We start from the raw sequence: 16,244 nt of genomic DNA on the forward strand, positions 1-16,244 counted from the left end.
TAGCGTGATTGTCACTTTGCAATTCGTGCATGTGTGCTTTGAAGAATTTCAATAATTCATTGTGCTCATTCAACAGGGCGTCCAGTTCGCCGACGATGCGCCTGGCATTAGGCGAATTGAGGCTATTGTAGCCGCAACGTGCATCCACATGATTGATGTCCTCACCGCCCATGAAGTAGATTTGTAAAAATTTATGTGGTTCGTTTGGCATTGGCAGTAATGAGCCTACTTTGTGGTAACTTGGCCTTTGATTTTGAACGTAGAATGGAATTGTTGACCATTTGTCGCAGTATTGTGAACTATTTCTGTTGCTCCGAACGAAGTCATTTGGAAGCATGAATTGAATGTGCGAATGGACTTCAGGAACAGGTTTGAATCTGGAACCGTGCCGATGAGCAAGCCGTTCAATGGTTCTGGTGGTATCTCAATTTCTGGTAGTTGCACTTTTCCTGATGCGCAACACATCCCGGCTGACTCATGTTTGAATTTGAGCGCATGACAATGGGGACATTCTTTGTCCATAGCACCAATCAGCACTTTTGGATGAGCGGAATATTCAATATCTGGCTCGTACTCGAATGCGAGACGAAGGAACGAAGCGGATGTAAATGTTCGATGTACTTGTTGGCGTTGTCAGTCATTTGCTCTGCGTGTGTTAACTACGAACCGGCGCGCTTGGCTCCGTTCCAATTGTCGTTGTTGATTTCGTTCAGCTCGTACCTCTTGTGATTGAGATGCACGCAATTGCGACATGCTTACACGCACATTTTTGTTATCTTGTTGGATTTGTTCGTCTGTTCTTTCTGCTCTACTATTTCGCATGTTTGTTACTTTATTCGTTCGACGGCCCAAATGGCCCCCCTTGCGTTTTGCTGGCATCGTGACTTTGATACACGCACATAAAAATAGATAAATTAAAATAAATCGTAAAAAATTTTGCACGCACTGCGTCAAAATGACGCGAAGCTTCTTTTGAATTCTTCTCGCACGTAGCGCCATCTGTCAATCAACAACATTGAAATACGAACGACGGTTAAATTTGTTCATACAAAAATAATAAAATCGCGATTAAAAAATTGGAGGGTAAGGGTAGGAGAGTTAAAATTTGGGTTTATAGGTATTTTTTATGCTAAATAATAAAAAAAATACAAAAAAAAAAATTGTCAAAAAAATAAAAGAAAATTTTTCTGGATAGAGATACCCTAATCACCTAGCGGTATGAAATATACTTGTTGACCTATTCTCATACTTAACAAATATACATAAAATAATTCATAAAAATCAGTCGAGCCATTTTGGAGGAGTTCGACCACAAACATCGTGACACGAGATTTTTATATATATAGAGATTATTTACCTATAAAAATATATTGGTATATATATCCATGTCTCTAGGGTTTAATACCAAACATGCCTGTGTAAGAAGAGTTTATGAAAACACTCCCAATATATTAATACGTTTACTACTATAAAATGCATATAAGTCGTATTATTTTTTTGCGATGTTCTGTCATATTGCTGTATTTCCATCTCCTTATCCTTGGCTAGTTGTATTAGATAACCATCGGCATGTACATTATGCATCTTATGAAAGTTACATAATCAATAGACTCATTTTGCCAATGCCTCCGACACTCTCTACCTTTCATCATCATTTTTCAAAATCATTATTTTCATTACGACAACAATATAGTTGAAGTATGCAGCTCTCCAATGCATAATAGTAGATATGAGTTCTTTTGGCGTATTGGCTTAAATCAAAACTTCATAATTGGTACCTAATGTTAATAGCCCAGAAATTTTTAATACATTCTTATAGACACCTACGATCACTGTGGTGTTAATACAAAAAGTGTACATTGATCACTTGACCGATCAATTATAATGAAGGCATATTAACTACATAACTAAAATATTTTAGGTCAAATTTCAAGTTCAGAGAGAGATATCCAGGGTATATCCTTCCATCGACGGTTGCCTCAAAACCTATTGTATCGTACTTTAGGCAGTGGAATTTTTCATCGACGCAATCGATTCGTCAGAAGATTTCAAATGGGACTTCGAAATAGTTCAAACCAATCGATTATTAAAATATGTCAAAAACTTAAAAAAATCACTCAAACAATACGTATTCGTACTTCAAAAAATACACACATTATTACGTATCATCAGTATCACCTTACTACTTTTAGTTAAAATTAAAGGATGTGATTATAGGAAATAAACACATTGATATCGACTGTGGAAAGGCAAAAAGATTTAACCCTCAGTTTTTGCAAAATATGTTTTATTGAATATTAGCATTACACACAACTAAATACACGTTCTGTCTAAAGGATGTAAGCTGCAAAATGCCAAATTATTATCAGATTTTAGCTTTTAATTTTTAAAAAAGAAGGACGTTTGAAATTTGCGTCCAGGTAAAAGGATTTATTCCACATCAATGACATTATTAGTCGTTCAAGTAATCTTTTACAGAAAGGAAAAAGGCGTTATTCATCTTACGCTGCAAATGTTTGAAAATAATGGTAGTTTTACTAAAATGTTTACTGGGTACGCTAAGAGTTTTTTTGGTTTTTTTTTAATTTTTTTTATCGTGGAGGGACTTAAAAACCAGTCAGTGCTCACATATCAAAACCAGCCACTGACTTTAGGTGATGAAAATGATCTTTTAAACGACCTTACAATAGTTATAATATGACAAAACGAGTTAGGCCTTCCTTGACTTAAATCTCCATTAATGTGAAATATGTATCACAGGTGGATCCAATTTGGAGAAACTCACGACAATTGTTATGTTTCGGTCAGTAGTTCGTAGTATACATATCAATAATAGGAATGGTTTGAATCTACTGGGATTGCCTGTAACGGATGAGGCTATCCCAGCTGAAGTGAAAAAGGGGGTTGAATCTATTGAACTCTTCTTTTCATGCGTATCTAAATTAAGTGGCTATTATGTAATATATGCATGTCACTGTAATGTTGTCCAAAGCATTACATAATATAATATTTCACTAAGATTAATAATAAAATGTTATATACTATTTAAATTGTATATACACTGTTACGTACCCTACTTAAAATAATGCTCCCACTGTGAGATTATATTTTCATTGTTCACATTGTTCACAATATCATTTACAGAACGTAAGTAATTTTGAATATTAACAAAATAATTATTGTACTAACGGTGAGGAAATAATTTTGAATATTTTTAAACAACAATCGTAGCAAATAATATTTAAAGCTCTTTTAGTGTTATGAACTCTGTCACACCCAGTGGCGATTCTCCCTTGAGAGCGCTGGAGCGGTGCACACCCACCCACTGAATTTATGCGAAAAGACTTTTTTTAAATGAGTATTTAATTTATATTTGATTAATTAAGTGTTCTGATCTATTACCGTAGTCATTAATTCATATACAAAAACAAATTCTAATATGTGTTTTTAACCGGCTATTTAAAATAATAATATTATATGTTGATGGGAGCGATATTCGCCATCGCTCGAACAAAGCGCCCAGTAATCTAATTTCGATTTCTTTGCAATGAGAAAGAGCGTCGTCTGTCGCGTGGAATAGCAACACGTAAATATTTTTTCTACGTGCTCGGGAGCAACAGTTTCAGTCGCTCTCGGCCCGAACGCAGAGTCATCGGTTTTAAAACAATACAGCCCGTATCACACGTACAATAATTATTGTTTGACAATTTTTATTCAATATTATTATAAAAATAAATTCTTTTCACAGTACGCATTTAAATTTCCGCACATGTTGACAACATTTCTCAAATTTAGGCGAAGTACAATTTAAAAATAAACTTCAAGTTTTTTTTCAGTTTGATAACTAAATTCACAATGTTTATCAATTATGATATCTCTCCAAACTAGCTCTGTAATACGTCTGACTTTTTAGATAAAAATAAACTCAAAAATGAATTGTCTGTTATTTACAGCTTGGATAATTTTTATAATGCTGACACATTTACGGAATCGGTTTTACTATTAAATTTAATTTTTACTATTCCGATGACATCAGTCGATAGCGAAAGATGTTTTTTCACACTCAAACGGATCAAGTGTTTTAGTAGAAACACCATCGCGCAATCAAGATTGAACGCATTATGTATACTCTGTATCGAAAAAAGAATGATACAAGAGATTCCTGACTTCAACAAACGCGTAATTGAAAAAATTGTGTCGATGAAAAACAGAAGAATGGATTTCTCATACAAATGAACAATAAATCCCGGTCACTGCCAGATACGAAATATTTCGGTAGTACTAATAATTCGGTCAAAACAAAATAGTTCGTGTCAACCAGTTTGTGTTAAAGTTTAAAATCCATTTTTTTTTCAAGAAAAACTGTTTTAAGAGGTACAACAAATAATAAATAGTGAGTTATTTATGATTTCTTTTAAATGTACTAGATTAAAAAAACCAATAGTTTTTTTTTTATTTTTTGGTGAAGTTTTGATGAAGGCAAATGCCTTTTTGCGGCAGTCAAAAGGTGAAAAAAAAGAACTCCCAGTAAAATAACTCACCGGTCGCCACTGGTTACACCCCAAGCTTTTGACTATAAAAGTTTATAAATAAATATTTTAATTTATAAAGTTAACCTGGAGAGTCTGACCAATGCACTATGGATTATTTCCTTTTTTACTATTGTCAATTAATTATTCTCTTATGTTTTTTTTTAATTAAAAAATAAATCTTATTCAACATAATTATATAATTTGAAAATATCTCAAAAACATATATTATATTAGAAGACATATGGAAAAAAAATACGATTCCAGATAAGACTCGAACCTGCATCCATCGGATTTCGACCAATGTGCTTTACCAACCGAGTCACTTGCGTCCTACATAATTACGAGAAAATAGTTACCGGTCATACAAATGAATCGCTTTACAAATTTCGCTAATATTGGCAATTGGCTTTGTGGTTTTAACTGAGTTACCAATAATAGGTACCTACCGGCGTTTGGAATTTATCAAAATTTCAGTCGTAACGCACCTGCACATGCTAATAATTTCATAAACAACAATACGATAGATGCAGGTTCGAGTGATATCCGGCTTTGTATATTTAGTAGGTTTTTTCAAATTATATGTTTTCAATATGGAATATTACATTCTCAAATTTATTGAATCGTTCTATAAATAAAAATAGTGTATTAATTATTTAAATATATTATAATTAAAATCCTTTTTAAAAAGAACAGTACGTAGGTACCTACATACATTTATATGATTAATAAATACAGATAATGATTGTTAAATTATGTTTTTAGAGATATTAATATTAAACATACATAATTTGAAAGCACCTCAGATACGAGTCGAATTACGGGATCCCGGGATCCCGAGCTATTTTCGATACCTATGAATCCCGGGATTGATAAACATAATCCCGAATCTTTCGGGATAGATTTTTTTATCAATTTTTATGGAAAGTAAAATAAAAACGAAAATATAACAGAAAAAATACTTTAAATAGCAAATAACTACATTAGAAATAAACTGAGTTTGAATGAAGTGTGATTTATACTCATGTGTAAGTTGCCGATTCATTTTATTTTTTCACATAAATTAATAAAAATGAGAAAAATTGGAAAAAAACAATACTTAGCACTATTAACAAAGTAATTTCACCATGATAATTATCATACGTTTTACGGCAGTTTCATATTTGGCTGACTAATTAGATTTATGAAGCGGAACGGTCATAAGTACACCATGATTTGCTTTACTATTTTTAATCTTGCTAACCCATTCATTAAGTCTTTACTATCAGAAACAGCAATGTCGTATTAAATTCACATTATTATTTATATTACACTATTATTTACTCCATTAAACTTATGTATTTCCAAGATTGAACGTACATAATATTAACGATAAATGTCTTAAATGGTATAAATTATACTAGATTTTTTTTGACCGATTTTATCAATGTTATTTGTAAATATAAACATCCGGGACCAATCCCGGGATCCCGGGATTGTCAAATTGTAATCCCGAAATCCTGGGATCAGAATTTTGGCTCGGGATTGGATTCCCTAGATACAAGTATATACACACTAGAAGAAGTCGCATTTGTTTTCAATTTATGTATGTTCAATATTATGGAATGTTACATTCTCAAATCTTGTGAATTATTTGTTGAATAAAAGAAATGTTTTATTAAATATTATTATTATGTAGATGATTCTATTATTTCGGTCAGGGTAATACGCGTGAAATGAATATCGCATTTTTGCAAAAACAACACAATATTTTTGTTTATCCGTGAGAAATTCCAAGGATGGATATCGAACATATCTGTCAATAGTGTCAATTATAACTTAGCACTATGACAGTGACAACTCTTTCGATATGTATCCTACATGGGTTGTGTTTTATTTGAAATGATATTAATATTTAGTTTTCGCTTGTATTGCGCGTTGTCTATTCAACATTCGAACGGTATTTTTTTCCATACAAATAATTAATATAAAAAATAGACAAAATATAATAAGAGTACTTAAAATCAGTTTATATGAATAAGGTGTTGGATTAAAGACGAAAGGTGGTCATCCTAGTTAATGATGAATAACGGTTATCGAAACATGCATCCACATTCTGGAATTCAATATTAAAAAATGAATAAATTTTTCACATTTTTAATAGAAAAAGCATTTATAATACTCCATTTAAAATTAAAAATTCTTTGTAGATGTGTCAGCAAACAAAATACTTAATGCATTCAGTGGTGTTTGATCTAATACCATATAAGTGCACAGCACTCCTTACAAATTTATAAAATAGTCCCGACACTGTTTAAAAATTGCATTTTATTTTTTCAGTAACAAATATTACTCACGTAAAATGTCTATATGACCTCCATTTCGTTGAGCCCATAATATGTTGAACGTCAATGATAGATAGTAGGTGTTAATCGATTACATATTATGTAAAATGAATTCTTCTTCTTCGATGGCGCAACAGCTCAAGTCGAGCCCTGGCCTCCTCCACCTCCATCCTCCAGCCGGTACGGTCCTCCGCCCGTCTTTTCCAGCTCCTGATTTTTAGCAGCTGGTTGGCATCGTTTGTAACGTTATCACCCCATCGCGTGCGTGGCTTTCCCACTGGCCTTTCCCCCCTTGGTTTTCTTCGGTATCCGTGACTCAGGTATGCGTTGAATATGGCCTACCCAGTTTAACCTCTGGAGTTTTATGATGATGGAGAGTTTTGAATCTTGGTATAAGCGGTATAGTTCAGTGTTGTATCTAAATCTCCACTCTCCACCATTATTCATGGGTCCGTATATCTATGTATCGTATATATATATAGAAAAAGAATATAGTTATAAAAATTTAAAACCATCAGAAAGATACATATTAGAAAAAATCTTGAAAAAAATAGTGTGTCGGACAGGACTCAGATTTCGGCCAATGTGGTTTACCAATTTAGCCACTTGCGCCGTACCTAATTACGTCTAAATTAACTAATAGTCATTTTACTGAAGCGTTTCTCAAATTTAGTTAATATTGGCTAACGGTTTTTGTGTATTGTATCAACGATCTAATAATAACAAATTTTAGTCCTACTTTATAGTACTACTTGCACTTTGTGTATGCTCAATAAATAATGTTGCGTTATTAAATCTTATGAATTATTCGTTGAAAAAAATAGTTTATCATACTTTTTAAATTATGTTATATGAAGTCATATAGTGACAATTAATTATTTTGCAATTAACCTACTCCACTGAGTATTTTGTATTTTTTAAGAAAGGCAAATTTACAATAGTCTTGTAGTTTAAAAAAACCTCCCGGCGCAGCGTATTAATTATTAAAGCAGGTCTTTTAGAAAAAGGATTATCTTTAATAAGCACTCTGAAACACGAAAAGGGTTTCTCTTCATTATACCCGAGTACTTGTAAATCTATTAAGTATAATTACAAAAGATTCTGTAATATAATCATAAACACACATTTTTCACTAAAGACTAAAAGAAAGGGCATTTTTTTTCTTTTGATAATTTTGATAACACTTTGAGTGTGATTAGATCTTATAAAAATCTTATCAAATTTACATAATACAGATAAGGTATTAGTACTTTTTTTCGAAGTATATTAATTTATTTATAAAACAAACGGTAACACAAAAAGTAATGGAATATGATCTTTTAACAAAATTTACACTTTATTAATACAGGTGGCGTTGAACCGTATGTAGAACCTCTTTGTTTTGTTAATAAATTTAGTGTTATTTGGGAATCTGTACTAACTGAATATTACTATTCAATAAATTAGAAACACAGTTAGTATAAGGCTTCATACTCACAAGTTTACAATAATTGCTTTTTAGAATTAATAGCCAAAATAATATCATTTTTTACTGATTCAATGGAGACGATTTGACTCGATACATATTATATGCATTATGTTTAATTTGGTATTTTTAACTTATTTTAGTTTTTTTAGATTTTCCTTCATTTTGCTTTGAGACACAATACTTTTTTAAAGTTCTGACTTGGCGTGTATTTTCAAAGTGAGCTTATTCCACTTTAACAAAATTCTGGCAAACGCCAACGAACTGACGGTGTTGATGTAACATAATATGTTTTTAGTATTAGAATAAGATACTTTTGTAACCAACACCGATGGTGAAGTTAATTTTTCTACTGGATTGAATGATTTTAGGTTTTTTTAATACAAAAACTACTTGTTCAAAATTGTATTCTGGTATTCATAACGCATTAACGTCAAGAAGTGGTATAAATTCACTTTGAAAATGCACCCTTCTTTCTTCTTATGATCTTTTAACGATTGCACACACCTACGTTTTATAATAAAATTTTAAATAAAATCGACGGAGATATAAGTCTAGAACGTATATTAGTTGCGTTATTTATTGAATCAAAGTGACAAGGTTTAAGTCTCTTTAATAATTTATTTATGAGAGTATAGGGAGTATGTTATAATTATTATTTCTATGTTACGTAAAATATTCGTTCTATAATTATAAATAAATCGGAAAATTTTGCATCTCTCCCCATAATTCTCACCACAATTGTAATAAATTATTATATATGTGAGGACTTTTCATAAAGATTGATCGTAAACCATTTTCTCATCGTCGATATGCAGAAAGAAAATAGGTAGAAGACAAAGAACATTAATTTCATACTACTTATACGTAATTGAACATTTTCTGAAAGAAGCTCTTTTGTATAGTATATTTTTTAATGTGTAGCTGTACTAGCAGCAGTCATTCGAAAATAATATTATTATTGCACGTAATTTTAAATTATTTTAAATGTAGTCTGAAGCTATTTGGGGATTCTCAATATTTACTAATTATTTTATCATTGTGATAGAAAACATAATAATGTAATATTATAATCATACTTTTATGAGATTAAAATTTCAATACAATTCTTAAAATACTTTTTAGTTTAGCTATGAAATAGCTATGAAAGTTTAGCTATGAAATGTGGGATTACGTTTAATTTTATTCTTGACATTCAAAATTAATTACTTTTCTTAAAATATAACTTTATAATGCTATTTATCCCACGTAATATTTTATAATGACTCGATTCCGATAACATATTAAGCGAGGCAATTTAATACGTCTCATCTGTGGATTAATTGTGTAAGTAAAGTCTTTACAACAAAACATTAATCGGTAAAGAAAATCACGTTAAACGAACGTACGCTTTATTGTTAATTGAACACTACATAAAGTTTCTGATATGCGCTTTATTATTTTAACTGAGATACCCTTCATAATAAAAATACAGATCTTATATTAACTCTACTAACGTTTCCTCATTTACGCTATCATATTGATTGTACGTATTACAGGAATAAATCTGATCCGATTCGACGACTCCAAATTTTGTAAAGTGTTCCAGATTTATTTATTTATTTAAGAAAACAACACATTGTGGACATAATAAATCTAAATTCAAGACGTACACAACATGAGATATATATTATAACAAATATTACCCTTACAAATGTTAATGTTACGAGTGTTTTACAATACCACTACGCTATTTACTAACGGAGACTATTTTAACAATTTTAATCTGATTTAATGACACCGATAGTGTGTAAATTAAACTATCGCTTTATAACAAAAATTTACAAGCAAAAGTGCTGACTGTCTCACCAATCTCATTCTTCAAGCGTAAGTAATACTAGTTTTTGTCATTGTGTGGTGCTATTTGGTTTGTTGTAAAAATTGGTAACCTTCAAAATGTTTTACGCGGTTTAGTTCGTATTTTTCCAGCAGGCACAGATACCAAAAAAAATCCAACTATCGAAAAAATGTGAAAATTCAGGAGCTGCTGAACTTTTTTGATCGATGCATGCAATGTTGAAACTTAAATGATCGTGCATTTTCTACTACGCAATACTATGTACTGTCAGCAGTACATCCACGAACGTGTAAACTGGCTTTAACGTAATAATAGGTGATGAAAGATGTTGAAAAAAACGTTTGTTTATGCATTTATTCAATCATCAAGGCCACTACAACCTACACAAACGTTTTCAATTCCCTATATCAGACATAAGATCCCTTCATTTTCGTATACACTTTGTTTCTATATGCAAATACAAAGAATATTATTATCTTAAATAGAAGCAGGTAAACGTTGACTAGGGGTATAATTAGAGTAAGTTATTTATTAAATTAACTGCAGAGGTTTTAAGATTACAGTACTCTGAGATTTAAATAGGCAGACCATCAATCATCACAGTGATCGAGTGGAACTGTTTTGTTTACTGGTCTATTTTAAATTATGTAGTTCCAAAACTCAGTTTAAATTGAAGAGTGAGAATGTGAAAATGTTGTAGATTACTGCTAGGCTATTTCACAGGTAATACATTCTTGGGCTTTCACCGTGTCTCCTTCTTCCTTCTTTACTCGACGTTTCGGGCTCGTTGCAGAGGCCATTATCAAGAGATATATAGATAATGGCCTCTGCAACGAGCCCGAAACGTCGAGTAAAGAAGGAAGAAGGAGACACGGTGAAAGCCCAAGAATGTATTACGATTTGACCGATTTTATCAATGTTATTTGTAAATATAAACATCCGGGACCAATCCCGGGATCCCGGGATTGTCAAATTGTAATCCCGAAATCCTGGGATCAGAATTTTGGCTCGGGATTGGATTCCCTAGATACAAGTATATACACACTAGAAGAAGTCGCATTTGTTTTCAATTTATGTATGTTCAATATTATGGAATGTTACATTCTCAAATCTTGTGAATTATTTGTTGAATAAAAGAAATGTTTTATTAAATATTATTATTATGTAGATGATTCTATTATTTCGGTCAGGGTAATACGCGTGAAATGAATATCGCATTTTTGCAAAAACAACACAATATTTTTGTTTATCCGTGAGAAATTCCAAGGATGGATATCGAACATATCTGTCAATAGTGTCAATTATAACTTAGCACTATGACAGTGACAACTCTTTCGATATGTATCCTACATGGGTTGTGTTTTATTTGAAATGATATTAATATTTAGTTTTCGCTTGTATTGCGCGTTGTCTATTCAACATTCGAACGGTATTTTTTTCCATACAAATAATTAATATAAAAAATAGACAAAATATAATAAGAGTACTTAAAATCAGTTTATATGAATAAGGTGTTGGATTAAAGACGAAAGGTGGTCATCCTAGTTAATGATGAATAACGGTTATCGAAACATGCATCCACATTCTGGAATTCAATATTAAAAAATGAATAAATTTTTCACATTTTTAATAGAAAAAGCATTTATAATACTCCATTTAAAATTAAAAATTCTTTGTAGATGTGTCAGCAAACAAAATACTTAATGCATTCAGTGGTGTTTGATCTAATACCATATAAGTGCACAGCACTCCTTACAAATTTATAAAATAGTCCCGACACTGTTTAAAAATTGCATTTTATTTTTTCAGTAACAAATATTACTCACGTAAAATGTCTATATGACCTCCATTTCGTTGAGCCCATAATATGTTGAACGTCAATGATAGATAGTAGGTGTTAATCGATTACATATTATGTAAAATGAATTCTTCTTCTTCGATGGCGCAACAGCTCAAGTCGAGCCCTGGCCTCCTCCACCTCCATCCTCCAGCCGGTACGGTCCTCCGCCCGTCTTTTCCAGCTCCTGATTTTTAGCAGCTGGTTGGCATCGTTTGTAACGTTATCACCCCATCGCGTGCGTGGCTTTCCCACTGGCCTTTCCCCCCTTGGTTTTCTTCGGTATCCGTGACTCAGGTATGCGTTGAATATGGCCTACCCAGTTTAACCTCTGGAGTTTTATGATGATGGAGAGTTTTGAATCTTGGTATAAGCGGTATAGTTCAGTGTTGTATCTAAATCTCCACTCTCCACCATTATTCATGGGTCCGTATATCTATGTATCGTATATATATATAGAAAAAGAATATAGTTATAAAAATTTAAAACCATCAGAAAGATACATATTAGAAAAAATCTTGAAAAAAATAGTGTGTCGGACAGGACTCAGATTTCGGCCAATGTGGTTTACCAATTTAGCCACTTGCGCCGTACCTAATTACGTCTAAATTAACTAATAGTCATTTTACTGAAGCGTTTCTCAAATTTAGTTAATATTGGCTAACGGTTTTTGTGTATTGTATCAACGATCTAATAATAACAAATTTTAGTCCTACTTTATAGTACTACTTGCACTTTGTGTATGCTCAATAAATAATGTTGCGTTATTAAATCTTATGAATTATTCGTTGAAAAAAATAGTTTATCATACTTTTTAAATTATGTTATATGAAGTCATATAGTGACAATTAATTATTTTGCAATTAACCTACTCCACTGAGTATTTTGTATTTTTTAAGAAAGGCAAATTTACAATAGTCTTGTAGTTTAAAAAAACCTCCCGGCGCAGCGTATTAATTATTAAAGCAGGTCTTTTAGAAAAAGGATTATCTTTAATAAGCACTCTGAAACACGAAAAGGGTTTCTCTTCATTATACCCGAGTACTTGTAAATCTATTAAGTATAATTACAAAAGATTCTGTAATATAATCATAAACACACATTTTTCACTAAAGACTAAAAGAAAGGGCATTTTTTTTCTTTTGATAATTTTGATAACACTTTGAGTGTGATTAGATCTTATAAAAATCTTATCAAATTTACATAATACAGATAAGGTATTAGTACTTTTTTTCGAAGTATATTAATTTATTTATAAAACAAACGGTAACACAAAAAGTAATGGAATATGATCTTTTAACAAAATTTACACTTTATTAATACAGGTGGCGTTGAACCGTATGTAGAACCTCTTTGTTTTGTTAATAAATTTAGTGTTATTTGGGAATCTGTACTAACTGAATATTACTATTCAATAAATTAGAAACACAGTTAGTATAAGGCTTCATACTCACAAGTTTACAATAATTGCTTTTTAGAATTAATAGCCAAAATAATATCATTTTTTACTGATTCAATGGAGACGATTTGACTCGATACATATTATATGCATTATGTTTAATTTGGTATTTTTAACTTATTTTAGTTTTTTTAGATTTTCCTTCATTTTGCTTTGAGACACAATACTTTTTTAAAGTTCTGACTTGGCGTGTATTTTCAAAGTGAGCTTATTCCACTTTAACAAAATTCTGGCAAACGCCAACGAACTGACGGTGTTGATGTAACATAATATGTTTTTAGTATTAGAATAAGATACTTTTGTAACCAACACCGATGGTGAAGTTAATTTTTCTACTGGATTGAATGATTTTAGGTTTTTTTAATACAAAAACTACTTGTTCAAAATTGTATTCTGGTATTCATAACGCATTAACGTCAAGAAGTGGTATAAATTCACTTTGAAAATGCACCCTTCTTTCTTCTTATGATCTTTTAACGATTGCACACACCTACGTTTTATAATAAAATTTTAAATAAAATCGACGGAGATATAAGTCTAGAACGTATATTAGTTGCGTTATTTATTGAATCAAAGTGACAAGGTTTAAGTCTCTTTAATAATTTATTTATGAGAGTATAGGGAGTATGTTATAATTATTATTTCTATGTTACGTAAAATATTCGTTCTATAATTATAAATAAATCGGAAAATTTTGCATCTCTCCCCATAATTCTCACCACAATTGTAATAAATTATTATATATGTGAGGACTTTTCATAAAGATTGATCGTAAACCATTTTCTCATCGTCGATATGCAGAAAGAAAATAGGTAGAAGACAAAGAACATTAATTTCATACTACTTATACGTAATTGAACATTTTCTGAAAGAAGCTCTTTTGTATAGTATATTTTTTAATGTGTAGCTGTACTAGCAGCAGTCATTCGAAAATAATATTATTATTGCACGTAATTTTAAATTATTTTAAATGTAGTCTGAAGCTATTTGGGGATTCTCAATATTTACTAATTATTTTATCATTGTGATAGAAAACATAATAATGTAATATTATAATCATACTTTTATGAGATTAAAATTTCAATACAATTCTTAAAATACTTTTTAGTTTAGCTATGAAATAGCTATGAAAGTTTAGCTATGAAATGTGGGATTACGTTTAATTTTATTCTTGACATTCAAAATTAATTACTTTTCTTAAAATATAACTTTATAATGCTATTTATCCCACGTAATATTTTATAATGACTCGATTCCGATAACATATTAAGCGAGGCAATTTAATACGTCTCATCTGTGGATTAATTGTGTAAGTAAAGTCTTTACAACAAAACATTAATCGGTAAAGAAAATCACGTTAAACGAACGTACGCTTTATTGTTAATTGAACACTACATAAAGTTTCTGATATGCGCTTTATTATTTTAACTGAGATACCCTTCATAATAAAAATACAGATCTTATATTAACTCTACTAACGTTTCCTCATTTACGCTATCATATTGATTGTACGTATTACAGGAATAAATCTGATCCGATTCGACGACTCCAAATTTTGTAAAGTGTTCCAGATTTATTTATTTATTTAAGAAAACAACACATTGTGGACATAATAAATCTAAATTCAAGACGTACACAACATGAGATATATATTATAACAAATATTACCCTTACAAATGTTAATGTTACGAGTGTTTTACAATACCACTACGCTATTTACTAACGGAGACTATTTTAACAATTTTAATCTGATTTAATGACACCGATAGTGTGTAAATTAAACTATCGCTTTATAACAAAAATTTACAAGCAAAAGTGCTGACTGTCTCACCAATCTCATTCTTCAAGCGTAAGTAATACTAGTTTTTGTCATTGTGTGGTGCTATTTGGTTTGTTGTAAAAATTGGTAACCTTCAAAATGTTTTACGCGGTTTAGTTCGTATTTTTCCAGCAGGCACAGATACCAAAAAAAATCCAACTATCGAAAAAATGTGAAAATTCAGGAGCTGCTGAACTTTTTTGATCGATGCATGCAATGTTGAAACTTAAATGATCGTGCATTTTCTACTACGCAATACTATGTACTGTCAGCAGTACATCCACGAACGTGTAAACTGGCTTTAACGTAATAATAGGTGATGAAAGATGTTGAAAAAAACGTTTGTTTATGCATTTATTCAATCATCAAGGCCACTACAACCTACACAAACGTTTTCAATTCCCTATATCAGACATAAGATCCCTTCATTTTCGTATACACTTTGTTTCTATATGCAAATACAAAGAATATTATTATCTTAAATAGAAGCAGGTAAACGTTGACTAGGGGTATAATTAGAGTAAGTTATTTATTAAATTAACTGCAGAGGTTTTAAGATTACAGTACTCTGAGATTTAAATAGGCAGACCATCAATCATCACAGTGATCGAGTGGAACTGTTTTGTTTACTGGTCTATTTTAAATTATGTAGTTCCAAAACTCAGTTTAAATTGAAGAGTGAGAATGTGAAAATGTTGTAGATTACTGCTAGGCTATTTCACAGGTAATACATTCTTGGGCTTTCACCGTGTCTCCTTCTTCCTTCTTTACTCGACGTTTCGGGCTCGTTGCAGAGGCCATTATCAAGAGATATATAGATAATGGCCTCTGCAACGAGCCCGAAACGTCGAGTAAAGAAGGAAGAAGGAGACACGGTGAAAGCCCAAGAATGTATTACGATAAAAAACAACCGTGAAAGCCTCAAACATTATATTTCACAGGTTTAAAGGTTCATAGCCAACTTGAAGTTGAAA

At 31.2% G+C, this 16,244-nt stretch overlaps 1 protein-coding gene across 1 annotated transcript in view; it reads right to left on the reverse strand.

Moving 5' to 3' along the window:
• The window catches only part of LOC147073822 (uncharacterized), a 130,546-nt gene that overhangs the window by 64,680 nt on the left and 49,622 nt on the right, over window positions 1-16,244 (reverse strand). The gene's annotated exons all lie outside the window — the stretch shown is intronic.

Source organism: Rhyacophila brunnea, unplaced genomic scaffold (genome assembly GCF_057557595.1).
Source record: "Rhyacophila brunnea isolate RB1 unplaced genomic scaffold, BYU_Rbru_1.0 scaffold_17, whole genome shotgun sequence".
NCBI lineage: Eukaryota > Metazoa > Arthropoda > Insecta > Trichoptera > Rhyacophilidae > Rhyacophila > Rhyacophila brunnea.